Below are 12,164 nucleotides of genomic sequence, written 5' to 3'. Positions count from 1 at the left end.
CATGGAACATTGGCTGACCTCCCAAAGGCTATGACTTGACCCTGATGAGGTCCTAGCAGTACAGCAGATGCCCACACCTAAAGATATTCAATCAGTTCAGAGACTATTAGGATTTCTAAACTACCTGATAACATTTCTTCCAGGCTTCTCAGAAGCGTGTAAACCCCTGAGGTGACCACAGGATAGATACAGTCTGGACCTGGCTAGCTCAATCTGATGGGGCCATCACATGCATCAACCATCCCAGCTGTGCCATTTAATGGTTGAACACTGAGGGCATCTGGTACCAGCTGTTGGTCATACCCCTGGCTGTGCCGAGCATTCAATCCAGACGCCAAGCGTGCCAAGGTGAAGAGAACAGATAGACGTGCATGCATCTCTCCGAGCCAGTATGGGCGCGAGATCTCTTTGAGGGAAAGCTGCAGACACCTGTAGCAAAGCTCCTGACAAAGCATGAAAGAGCCTGCGGCAGAGCAGGCCTCACTCTGGTCTGATTTATGCCACTGAGCCGTTAGTGACTTCAGTGAAGTTACTCCATCTTTACCTTAGCATAGGAGCAGAATCAGGCGGCTTGTGTCTTCCACCCCTTCAGCAAGCACCAGGCAAGTTTCCATCCTCAGCCAGCCCTGGGAACCCTGGCTGGAGCCCATCCCACACAGCCAGACCTGAGATGGGGTGTAGAGACCCTACGCGGCAACAGCCACTGAGGGGTTAATGGACAGAGCAGCTACTTCCCCATCTGCGGCTAATTGTTTGACCAGCAATAGTTGGGATAAAAGGCCCAAGCAGAGGCTAAGAAGAGGTCTCCTGGCTGCAAAGAGGGAGGAAGTGGTGCAAGGAGCTGGAACCTCCCAGGATGGGCCTGGAGGCAGATGAAGGTAGGAAGTGGATGGGGAAGCAGCAGTGAGCCTGAGGGAACAGACTTAGCTGCTTAGTGTGGGGTCCCTGGGCTGGAGCCCAAAGGGGATGGAAAGCCCTCCTGAGGCAAGGGGGCTAGGAGCCCAGTGTGGGCTGAAGACCTGCCATAAGGCCCTTGGGCTGTTGAGGGTTTTTTTGGGGTGGAGGGCTGAGTGGTGAGGAAGAGCAAACCACTGCAGGTTTGGAGTGGCTGTGAATGGACAGCACCAGAGTCTGAGGCTGATACACTGTGCCCAGCCATGAGGGGTGCACCAGCTGGCCAGTGACCCTTCTTCAGGACCCTGACGGGATCCCATGCTAACCCCAGCCAGCACCTGGGGACCCTGACGGGATTCCACTCTAACCCTGCCCCTCCCCCAGCCAGCCAGCACCTGGGAACCCTGACGGGTTCCCACTCTAAAACCCCTGCCCCCCTCAGCTAGCCAGGTCCTGTTCATCCTGCCTTCCCTGTCAGACAACAGTGGATGACATATCTGCCTGTTAACTGAATCTAAGCCAAGTTTTTTGACCCCCAGTCCAGGGCCCTAAGCACTGGGCCGCGCTGCCTCCCATAAATAATAGCCAGGCGCAGTGTGGGGTGAGACTGTTGCAAAGAAATTTGAAACACTTGTGTCTTTCTGCATTTTTGTTGCACCTTTGCAATTGCTCCCGGTTTGGTAAAAATTCCACCCCAAGCCGGGCCTGTTTCAGTGAAAATGAGACAGTTTTGCACGTTTTCACAGACCAACAAGTGTGGTGGGGGAAACTCGACCTGCCGCCCCTCAACAATGGCATTGTAGGGGCGAGAAAGGAGGATGTTGCACATGGGAAGAAATGCAGTGAGCAATTGTGCAGAGGGCTCATGGCGGAGGAGCCGGGGATGAACTCCAGGGCTCTCCGGAATGGTGGGCTAAGGAGGGAGGTGGAACATAAAAGGTTTCGTGTGGTGAGATGGGCACTCAGGGAGCAGGCTGAAAGGGGATGGTGAGTGCTTCGTCTTTCATGCTTGAAGGCACCGAGGCATTTACCGGCCTTTACTAAATGATTTAAGATCAGCAGTACAGTCAGGCACCGGGCTTTGAACTGCAATGACACTCTGTACGTGTAGAAAAAAATCAAGGGCTCAGTGCGGTCATCCCCCTGGAAAGGTTTTTAAAAACTCCCAGGTCCCAAGAGGCGTTCAAAGTGACCCTGTCCCTGCTGGATCTTCTTTCCTACCTCCTCGTTCTCAGGGTGCTGTTAACTGAGGGGAAGCTGCAGGGAATTGACCTTGCCTCCTTCCTCATTGCTCTGGGGACAGATGCCTGTGGGGTATTGTCCAGCTCACAAATGGTGTTCCTCCAGCCTTGGTGATGAGCAGGGAATGGAGAACTCTGTTGCTGGGGGATGGGGCAGTTGAAGAGCAGGTGAACACCCCTCTGGCAAGTCCAGGCACCATACTCCTCCCCAGCAAGGGGACGTCTATGTAGGGATCTTATCTGGCCCCATCGCTGAAGCAAACGAGCACCTCGCAGATGCCGAAGAACTGAGCTTGTGAGGTGGGGGCAGTATATTTAGCCCCATTTTACAGCCAGGGAAATAGAGGTTTGCTTGAGACACGCAGGGAATCAGTGGCATGACCAAGCTAGAGCTCAGACCTTCTGTGTCTGACCATCACCACAGGCTCCTTCCACAGCTGCCTGTGCGGGGGGGTGATGGGACTTTCTATCTGAGGTCAGAGAATAGACTGGGGTGGGGCTGCTCCTCTCCTCAGCTTTTGGGGACCATTTAGGAGAAAATGGGTAGTTTCTCCCCTCGCCCATGTCGACCAGTGGAAGTGGCCACTCCAGTTTGAATCTTTCCTGTTGTCTGTTTCCTGTGGGTTCTCATTGCTTTTGCAAAGCTCAGGGCATGGGCAGGGGGTCATTTATCTCTGTGGGGCCTGTATGTTAACAGCTTGTTGTTTACTGCCTAAGAGCCCATTAATCCTGCAGGAGGGCTGGGAGGATGGGGGGGAAGAGTCTGGGTGATGCATTTTAGCAGCGGGAGAAGCATCCCGACTTGTGTTCCTGATGGCTGCTTTTCCTTGTGTCTCTCCCCGGGTTGGAGCAGAGAGCCCCAAGGGCTTCAGAGAGATGGCCAAGCCCAGAGGTGGGTTATCTACCTCTGATGGGACTCCCACAGTGATGGGAGAATGCATGATTTGTGTATCTGGGCACCTCTGCTGGAGGGAATCCAAACTACTCAACTGTGTGTCATAGACCCCATGTTGCTAATAGCCAGTGGGGATTCTCCTCTAGTTCAAGTGGTGCTTTGAGAAACAAAGATCTGAATTCCATCCATGCTGTTGCCATGACATTTCAAGTGTGCAGCACAGTGACAGCACTGAGGGAATTTTGGACCAATCTTTCTGTTTGGATAGCACGGAGACTGCATGGTACATTACAGACATGGCCCCCGCTTCCTCACTTAGCACAGAGCAAAGCCACCACTGTTGGCATCTATGCGGAAGCACCCTGCACTTAGAGAATGGAAATTAACTGGTATTGATACAAAACTGAAACTGAACGGCTGTCAGGGAATGAAACTTGAAACTCACTTGTCTTTACTCTGTGCTGTGTCGCCTAATGCACCTGCAGAGACAACTGCGGTTTCTGGGATATTTACCGATCCGGAGCTGCAGCTGCTCACCACCAAAGGCCTTGGGGAAATTCCCACCCCTGGTCTTCCTTGTCTTTCCAAAATGAAACTCCTGGCACTAAGCCTACTGCAGGAAGGATGGTCGTGTGGTGAAGACATTGAGTGGGGACTAACACAGACTTCATGTGTGACCCTGGGCATGACACCTCTAGGGTGACCAGATGTCCCAATTTTATAGGGACAGTCCCGATTTTTGGGTCTTTTTCTTATATAGGCTCCTATTACCCCCCCCATCCCAATTTTTCACACTTGCTGTCTGGTCACCCTAGACTCCTCTCTCTGGGCCTCTGATTCCTGTAGTGTCTAGGAATTGGATGGTCTCCCTTCAAATGGCTCTCTAGTAGGCTCCCAGCCTGATTTCCAGTGCAGAAGCCACCAGAACCTAGCAGCAGCATGTTACATGTAGCTAGGCCTTGTATGTTTGTATACAGTTAGGCTAGGTCTATACTACCCGCCTGAATCGGCGGGTAGAAATCGACCTCTCCGGGATCAATTTATCGCGTCCCATCGGGACGCGACAATCAATCCCCAAATCGGCGCTCTTACTCCACCAGCGGAGGTGGTAGTAAGCGCCTCCGACAGAAAGCCGCAGAAGTAGATTTTGCCGCCGTCCTCACAACGGGGTAAGTCGGCTGCGATACGTCGAATTCAGCTACGCTATTCACGTAGCTGAATTTGCGTATCTTAAATCGACTCCCCGCTGTAATGTAGATGTACCCTTAGTTAGTTGGAATCTGGCTAGCTGTGTGTGGTTCCTCAGATCCTTAACGCTGTGTCCAGAGCAAGGATGCCGTAGTGCCTGATAGGGGATAAGAACTCTTCCTCTGGCTGTTTTGTCCGTGTTGATTGCAAGTTTTATGGAGCAGGGACTGTCTTGTCCTCTGAATCTGTGCAAGGCCCGGTACAATGGAGCCCTGATCTCAGGTGGGGCCTGTAGGTGCTACCATGATATAATAACAAAAGGAAGCCAGCAGCCCTGCTTGGGATGGAATTTGCTGGCACGGTTAAAAATCGCAGCGATGCCTTGGCTCTGGGCCCACTGCACAGCTCTCTCCCTCTGCGCTGGTGACGCAGGTTTTGTGTGCGTGTGGATCTTGCTGGTGCTTATCAGACAGCCGCTTTGAAGACACTGGCTCTCTTGCTCTGCGAGTGCCTCTTGCTGGCAGTGCCTGCATGGCCCATCGCTCTTCCAGATTCAAATGGAAATCAACCAACAGAGAGGAGCAGGGCACAGTTCCCACCACGCGCCCTGGGAGCTGCACATCCGAGCAGCCCCTGTTCGCATCTCAAAGCACGGGGGAGTTACACGTGTAAATACCCGCATATCCTCCTGAGAGAGTTAGAGGAATAAGATTCATGATGGCAGACAGGGTAGCTTGAACTACAGGCAAGTGGGGTTACCAATCCCTCAAGCTTCAAGGCATAAACTCATCCTTATTTGGGGTCAGGCAGGAGTTGGAGTGTCAGCCGGGGGGCGTCTGCACTGCACAAATAGCAACAGGTGCACTCTAAGGAACTAACCCCTTCCCAGGATGCTTCTGTCATTGGTCATGGTCAGAGACAGGACACAGGATTAGATGGGCCATGGGATCGTTCCACTAGGGAAGTTCCAACGCCTTTATCTAGGGATCCAGAGTGACCACATTATGGGCATGGCTACACAGTGTAATTCCTGGTACAGGTAGATGCATGCCCGGTAGCTCTACAAAAGTGTGGCCATGGTGGCATAGGGGATGGCTTAGGCTAGTTCACGCCCAGAGGAGTGGATGGGATTGCATTTGGGGAGGCTAGTCCTAGCCCTCGCTGTCTTGGCCTCGCTGCCATAGCTTGAACAGAGCTAGCACGGGTCCATCTGCTTGTGCCGGGAGTGACGCCTCCCACCTGCTGTGCAGACAGACTGGAGAGTGGGAGGGGCCCCACTGACTCTGTATCCCTGCCCCGCACCATTGTGGATTAAAAATGGTATCTGCTCGAAGACCAGCTCTTTGTTTCTTACCGGCTCACCTGCCCCTGCTGTGTCTCTACCCCACCCTCAGCCATCAACCTGCTTTCAGTGGCATTGCAGTAGCCTCAGTGCAAAGATGCCAGCGGAGTGAGATGCCACTAGCCAAGGGCTGTGACTTTAGGGAGCAGGGGCATGAATAGAAGGACTATAGTAGCATTCACAGATTCCCTGGCCAGAAGGGACCGGTCTGATCATCTAGTCACTGAGAGCCCTTGACTGCAAGATCAGGGCCTGATTGTGCAAGGTGCTCTGTGCACACATAGTGAGATGCAGTCCCTGCCCCAAAGAGTGAAAAGAGAACAGAATTATCCCCTCTTTACAAACAGGGAATCAAGGCAAAGAAAAACTAAGGAATTTGCCTGTGGTCCGAGACAGAGCTGGGAACGGGACTCCGAGCTCTCGTGTTCCAGATCACTGCCCAACCTTTCCTGAGCAAGCGAAGGCTTAAGCAGTAAAGATCTCACTCTTGGTACAGACAGACCTGCTCCCAAGCCCTGCACCTGAGCTTTGGGACCACTCTGATTTGGATCCACACTCCTTAGCTGGGGCTTCTGTCCAATTCCCAGAGCCTTGTGTTGACAACCTCCCCACCCTGCTCTGTCCGGTTCAGTCGAGTGCAGCATCTCAGCTGAAATTGGATCTGAAGTTTTTCCCTTAGACAAGCAGGCTCTGTTGCTCTGATTTGTGATGCTATTTAAGGCATGCACCATCATTCCTTCTCCCCTCTCAATGCTTTTATTCTTCTTTGGCCAATAAACTTCCCTGGCTGGTGTCTTCAGTTTTTCCCCATATTCTTGATGCCTTTGGTGACCTGTCTCTGGGGTTCCATTTGGCATGGTCTCTCAGCTCTGGGCATATTTTTCAGAAGAGCTCCGGGCCATGTTTTCGTGAGCTCAGCACCCATTTAAGCATGTGAACCAGGGCCAGGTTCTCCAAATAGCTCCACACCCAACAGGCAGGCACTATGCTGAGCCATTCTGAACATTCAGACTCTCTGGAGTTGTCTCCTCAAATGGACATTGGTTACCGGCATGACGCATGCAAGTAATACTGCCTTGCATTTTTACAGTGCTTTGCACCGCAAGACTTGGGTCTGATTCATCCCTGGTGCATCTCTACTGTCTTCAACGGCATTACAGCAGGGATGAATTTGTCCTCCTGACCCTTTGGGCTACCCAGAAATGTAAGCACAGGACCACTCTGATAATCAGTAATAAAGTATATGATACTGGATGAGTTGTGTCCCTTCTGTGCCTCAGTTTCCTCATCTGTAAAATGGGGCAAATGATACTGACCTCCTTTGTAAGTACTACTGAGATCTACAGATAGAAAGCGCTTTGTGAGAGGTAGGCATTTGATTTATTATTATTACATAAGCAGCTAATGTAATTTAATTTCTATAGTATCTTTTCATCTCCCAAGAAGCCCAACGTACATTACAGACTATACAAGGGAACAACTTAATCCATTACAGAAATGCAGCCACCTCTGGTGTGGAAGGCAGCATTTATAATTGTTGAGTAGGCAGTGGGGCAGGCAGGAAACTATGTCCGAGAGGACTCTGGAATCTCCAGGCACAAGGCCCTGAACCCTACAGAGCCTCATGACTTCAACAGAGTCCCATGTGGGAATTAGGTTTGGATCTATGCTGGCCGCACCCTAAGACTGCACAATAAATGAGAGACAAATATTGCTAAGGTGTCAGGCTTTGCTTAAGAAAAGCCAGGATTTCTTAGACCTTAGAGCTCGGAATGTAGCCCCATGTATTACCACTAGCCAGAACCGTGCCCTTTTCGGCTATCCAGTTATCATTGAACTCTTCAGTTCAGGTTCACTCTTCAGGCTCTCTACTTCCACACCCTTTAAATCTGAGAGACAGACAGATGGCTGCATCCCTTCATTGCCCGGTTTGTTTCTGATGACTGCAAGTTCATCTTCCTGGTATTTTGGCTCCTACATCTTCTCCTGGCTTTTCTGCCCTCCGTCCTAAAGAAGAAGTTCATCACCACAACGTGGCACATGCTGGATCAGGCTATTGCTGTATGCCTCGGTATAGCAGGGAAGATCAGTGGGTTTGGACTTCTGCTGGCCGTTGCATAGCAGTCTTTGCAGGATGGTTAGAACTGGGGATCGGGAGCTCCGGGTGCTGTTCCTAGATCTGCTTGCAGATTGGCTGTGGGATCTGAGGGAAGTCACTTCCCCTCTTGGTAGCCTCCCAATTCAATGGGTGCCCTGTTGGTGGTGAGAGAGACCCTGCCTGGGGTGCAGTGGGGGAGGTGACTCCACTCAGCATCTGGACCTGGCTGGGAGAAGCCCAGCACCCTGCTGCCGGCATCCCTTCTGCCTGCAGACAGGGTCATGCAGCAACGTGGCCGGGAGCGGTTCCACCATGGCACATAGCCACACGTGGGTTCTCACGCACAGGAGTGAATGCAGCTTCTCCCTTAGCCCCTATGGCTTGTCTTTGCACCCTGGGTTTCATGATTTCTATGCATGCAATTGAACCTGTGAGCCCCTGCTACAGCTGGCCCTGCCTCTTTAGGGATCTGTGACATAAAGCCATCCCTTGCATACAGGTTAGTCACTAGTATGGGGCTGTCGTTTTTATAGAATCATAGAATATCAGGGTTGGAAGGGACCTCAGGAGGTCATCTAGTCCAACCCCCTGCTCAAAGCAGGACCCCAGATAGATTTTTGCTCCAGATCCCTAAATGGCCCCCTCAAGGGCTGAACTCACAACCCTGAGTTTTGTAGGCCAATGTTCAAACCACCAAGCTATCCCCCCGGCTCTGCCATCGCTGAAGAGCTGACACAAGCAGCCAGGTTTCCAGAAGCACCCAGCGTCTTGGCTGTTGAATACTGATCTCCGTTGTGGGTGCTGAGCCTATGAACATCTGGCCCTGAGCAGTCTTGAAACCCCCACCCCAAGCCAGGAGAGCATCCCCCCTAAATAAGGTCTCCAGGTGCCTGCTTCGAGCTCCGCAGAGAGACCAGGGGACCATTTTGCCTCCTTGCAATTTCGTTCTCCTTAAGAACATTTCCTTCTCTGCAGTGGCTCTTTTCTTGGTGGCTGGTGGAGGGAGGGCACTGGGTCTAAGTGTATTTGATGGATAATTCCTCATTACCTTAATGCATTTGCAAGCTGGGATAATTGATGGATGTTTAACAGGATGTATTTCCGACAGCCGGCTGGAGAAATGGACTCTCATTACTCTGCAAATGTTTCTTCTTACTATTGAACTCTTTTGTTTCAATTGATCCTCACATTTCCCATCATTCATTGCTCATTAGTAATCCCTCAAGCAGCTGCTCCCTTCAGCCCTGCTCCTCCTTGGCAGAGCTATCACTCATCTTCCCCAGCCTGGCAGCCAGTTCTACCTGGGATGCTGGGAGATCAGCGGTGGTGGGGGGGCAGGGGCTGGACGCTTTAGCAGGCATTTGCAAGGGGAGGGGGCAGACTTGTGTGTCTTTTCGAAACTAGCCGCAGATCTGTGCTGCACAAGAACAGACAAGATCCCCTTCCCCTATACACATGTTGGACCTTGACTCTGCTAGTTACACTGAGGCTCATTTATGTCTGAGGTGAAATATGGCGGCCTACGAATCCCCCTGTGCAGGCGGCCTCCCCAGGCAGTGCCCTGCTCCCAGCCCTCAGTGTGAGGGCTGTGTTGGGGGAGAGGCTTGTGGGCCCTGCATGTCTCCTGTCTGTTTTCTAGGGCCTGTAGGGAACTATGGGAAGCAGAGTGTAAATTAGAGCAGCCACAGGGCTGATCTAACTTAAAACAGAAGTTAAGCTGGCTCTTCTATAGCCCTGGAAGGAGGGGAGCTCAAATGTGGCTTAAAACCAGCGAGAGAGGAAGGATTGTCCAGTGCACTAGCCTAGGACTTGGGAGACGTGGGTTCAGTTCCCTAGTCTGCCACAGACTCCATCTTAGACACTGGGGACATCACTGAACCACTATGTGCCTCAGTTTCCCCACCTGTATAATGGGGATAACAGTGCTCCCCTACTTCACAGAGATGCTGTGACGCTAAATACATTAGATATGTTTCGAGATGCTTGGAGGCTCTGGTGATGGGAGCCACATAAGTACCTTAGGTAGATCTGCCCCCAAGCCCAGCAATGGTGTAACTCAGAATGGACTCACAGGATACTGTGCATGTTTGTTTATCAGTTCTCAAGACCTGGTTGTGTTGCACATGTCATGTCCACACACACCAGTGCAAAGGAGGCATAAAATGCTCCTGAATGAGAACTCTCGACTCATGCTGGGGTAGCTTGTCACGCTCACTTTGTACTAGTGTGAATGCCAACCCAAAGCGCAAGGCACGGGAGAACCTGACACTGTGGGCCTAATTCTTCCCTCCTTGACACCCCCCCCCCCACTCATGCCAGTACATCTCCATTGGCCTCCATGGAGATACCACTGACTGACACCAGGCAAAGCGAGAGGAGGCTCAAGCCCTGACTAAATCCATAGCCTTTTGCTGTACAGCACGGGGACAAAATTAAGCCAAGTGAAATGTTAGGCCAGATATCCCTGGAGGAAAAAGGTCCTGCTGGTAAGATCACCCATTAGATTCTGGAATTGGCATTGGAGGGAAGTGGAAGCCTCATTGCTTGAAGCATTTAAAGCTGGACTGGGTAAAGACCTCAAGTATAGGAAACACTTCTGCAGTGGTCTCTAGAAGATGCACCATTTGGGACCTAATGGGGCTTTGAGCTCTGCAGTGTCTATGATTGTATAATAACAGTCCACCATCAACAGAGTAACTACTGGCTAACACAACACATGTGCAGAGCATGGTAACTGCATAGTCTCAGAGATGCCTTGGAAATCACCCAGAGAGTTACCATATAACTCACAGGAAATTAGCAATATGAAAATCAAAGATCAATTCCCATATAGCTTGTGTTCATGATAACCCTCTAGCATATGAGGCAGGAATAACTAGATAAGACCCTGTGATTACGAAGCACTTATGTGGTCAATAGTTACTGTGTAATTAAAAGGTTCCTCTCCTTACTTCGTTCTATGCGCTTGGGGTTACAACCTCTCCTGTCTTGTCCTGCTGGAGGAGAAAACCGTAACGGTGGGATGATGGGACTTGAGGATGTTATATCATGATGGCGCAACACCACCGAGGAATATTTCCCCCCAATCTAATTAAATGTGGGCACTTTTTCATGCTGCGGCCGAAGGATGAGATCTCGAATTCTCCTGCCATGTGGGGATCTCAAAGCCCTCTCCGCCCACTGCAGGGTGGGACTGTCAGAGAGGCCCCAATGGAGCTGGCATCCAACTCCCATTGAAGCCACAGGGACTGTCTTTTCATCGTACTGCACCAAGCACAAGGGGGCCCCAGTTTGGCATTAGGCGCTATTGCAATACAAAAGTGAAATGACCTTCACAAAGTTAGCCAGTGACAGAGCTGGGAACAGAACCCAGAGGTCTTGACTCCCAGTCCTGGTCTTCCACTACTAAATCAAGCTCCCCTTTTGTTATGCAGAGCATGAGGAGAGCTGTAGATTCTTACAAGCCACACTGGCAAAGTTAACCCTGTAATTTGACATGCTTGGAAGGAAGCACTCTGGATTTCCTGTGGTGGCCACATTTTTTTTTTTTTTCTTTCTGCCCAAACTGACTAGAAGCCCTGTGCTTGAGGACATTCCCCCCCTGTTTCTATTGAACCAAATTTCTAGTGTCTTTCCCTAACAGCCTTGCAAGTAATTAACAGTAATGGGAGGTGGGGGGAAGTACTTAAATTAGATCTTGACACCAATCCAATGAGAACTGGTGCTGTGTTAGATGAAGTCACTGGATCATTTTCTGTTCATGGAGTGGCTCATGATTTGTCTTGTATGGACTGGTCATTTGAAATGAGTTGCCAGAAACTCCTGGTCTGTGAATGGTGCTAGGGGGCTATTCATTGCAAAAATTCAGTGTTGGACACATGGGTCACATTATGTTTCTGTTCCTTGATTGAATAAGTGTCCTTCTTGGAATCAGGCTTCTGATGCAAATACCTGCAGTTACCTTTATGGAAAAAGTCCTATAGAATTAAATAGGGATAAACTTGTCTAGGACTCAGTACTATAATTTTAGAATAAAGTGTACAATCTAGCGCTTTTCATCCATCTCAATGAGAGGAGGTCCCCATCGTTTTATAGATGGGGAAACTGAGGCACGGAGCGGGGACGTTGCTGGTGACCTTGAGCAGTACTAGGAAGAGAACCCAGGTTTCCTAAAAGTCAGTCCCATGAGGTATCCACTAGGCTGTGCTGCCTTTCTCTGGGGTTTATTTAACTATCCTACAGAATTCTGTAGTAGGGATTTAATTTTCAGATCTCTAGGATGGTCCATAAAAAGCTATAGAAAGTCCATCACTTTCTGCTACATTCTGCAGGCCCTTCTCGATAAGGGTCTGAATTCAGAATTCACCCTGCAAGAATATTCTATTTAATAATTTGCTCTTCCCTCAGTCCTGTTTCTGCAAAGCAAACAGAGACCAAGCAAATTCCTTTAACAAGCTAACCGAACCTTTGAGGAATAGACACAGGGCTGTGTCATTGCCCAGGCTG

Source organism: Malaclemys terrapin, chromosome 4 (genome assembly GCF_027887155.1).
Source record: "Malaclemys terrapin pileata isolate rMalTer1 chromosome 4, rMalTer1.hap1, whole genome shotgun sequence".
Lineage (NCBI taxonomy): Eukaryota > Metazoa > Chordata > Testudines > Emydidae > Malaclemys > Malaclemys terrapin.
The sequence above is the reverse complement of the archived record's forward strand: the minus strand, read 5'-3'. Positions refer to the sequence as shown.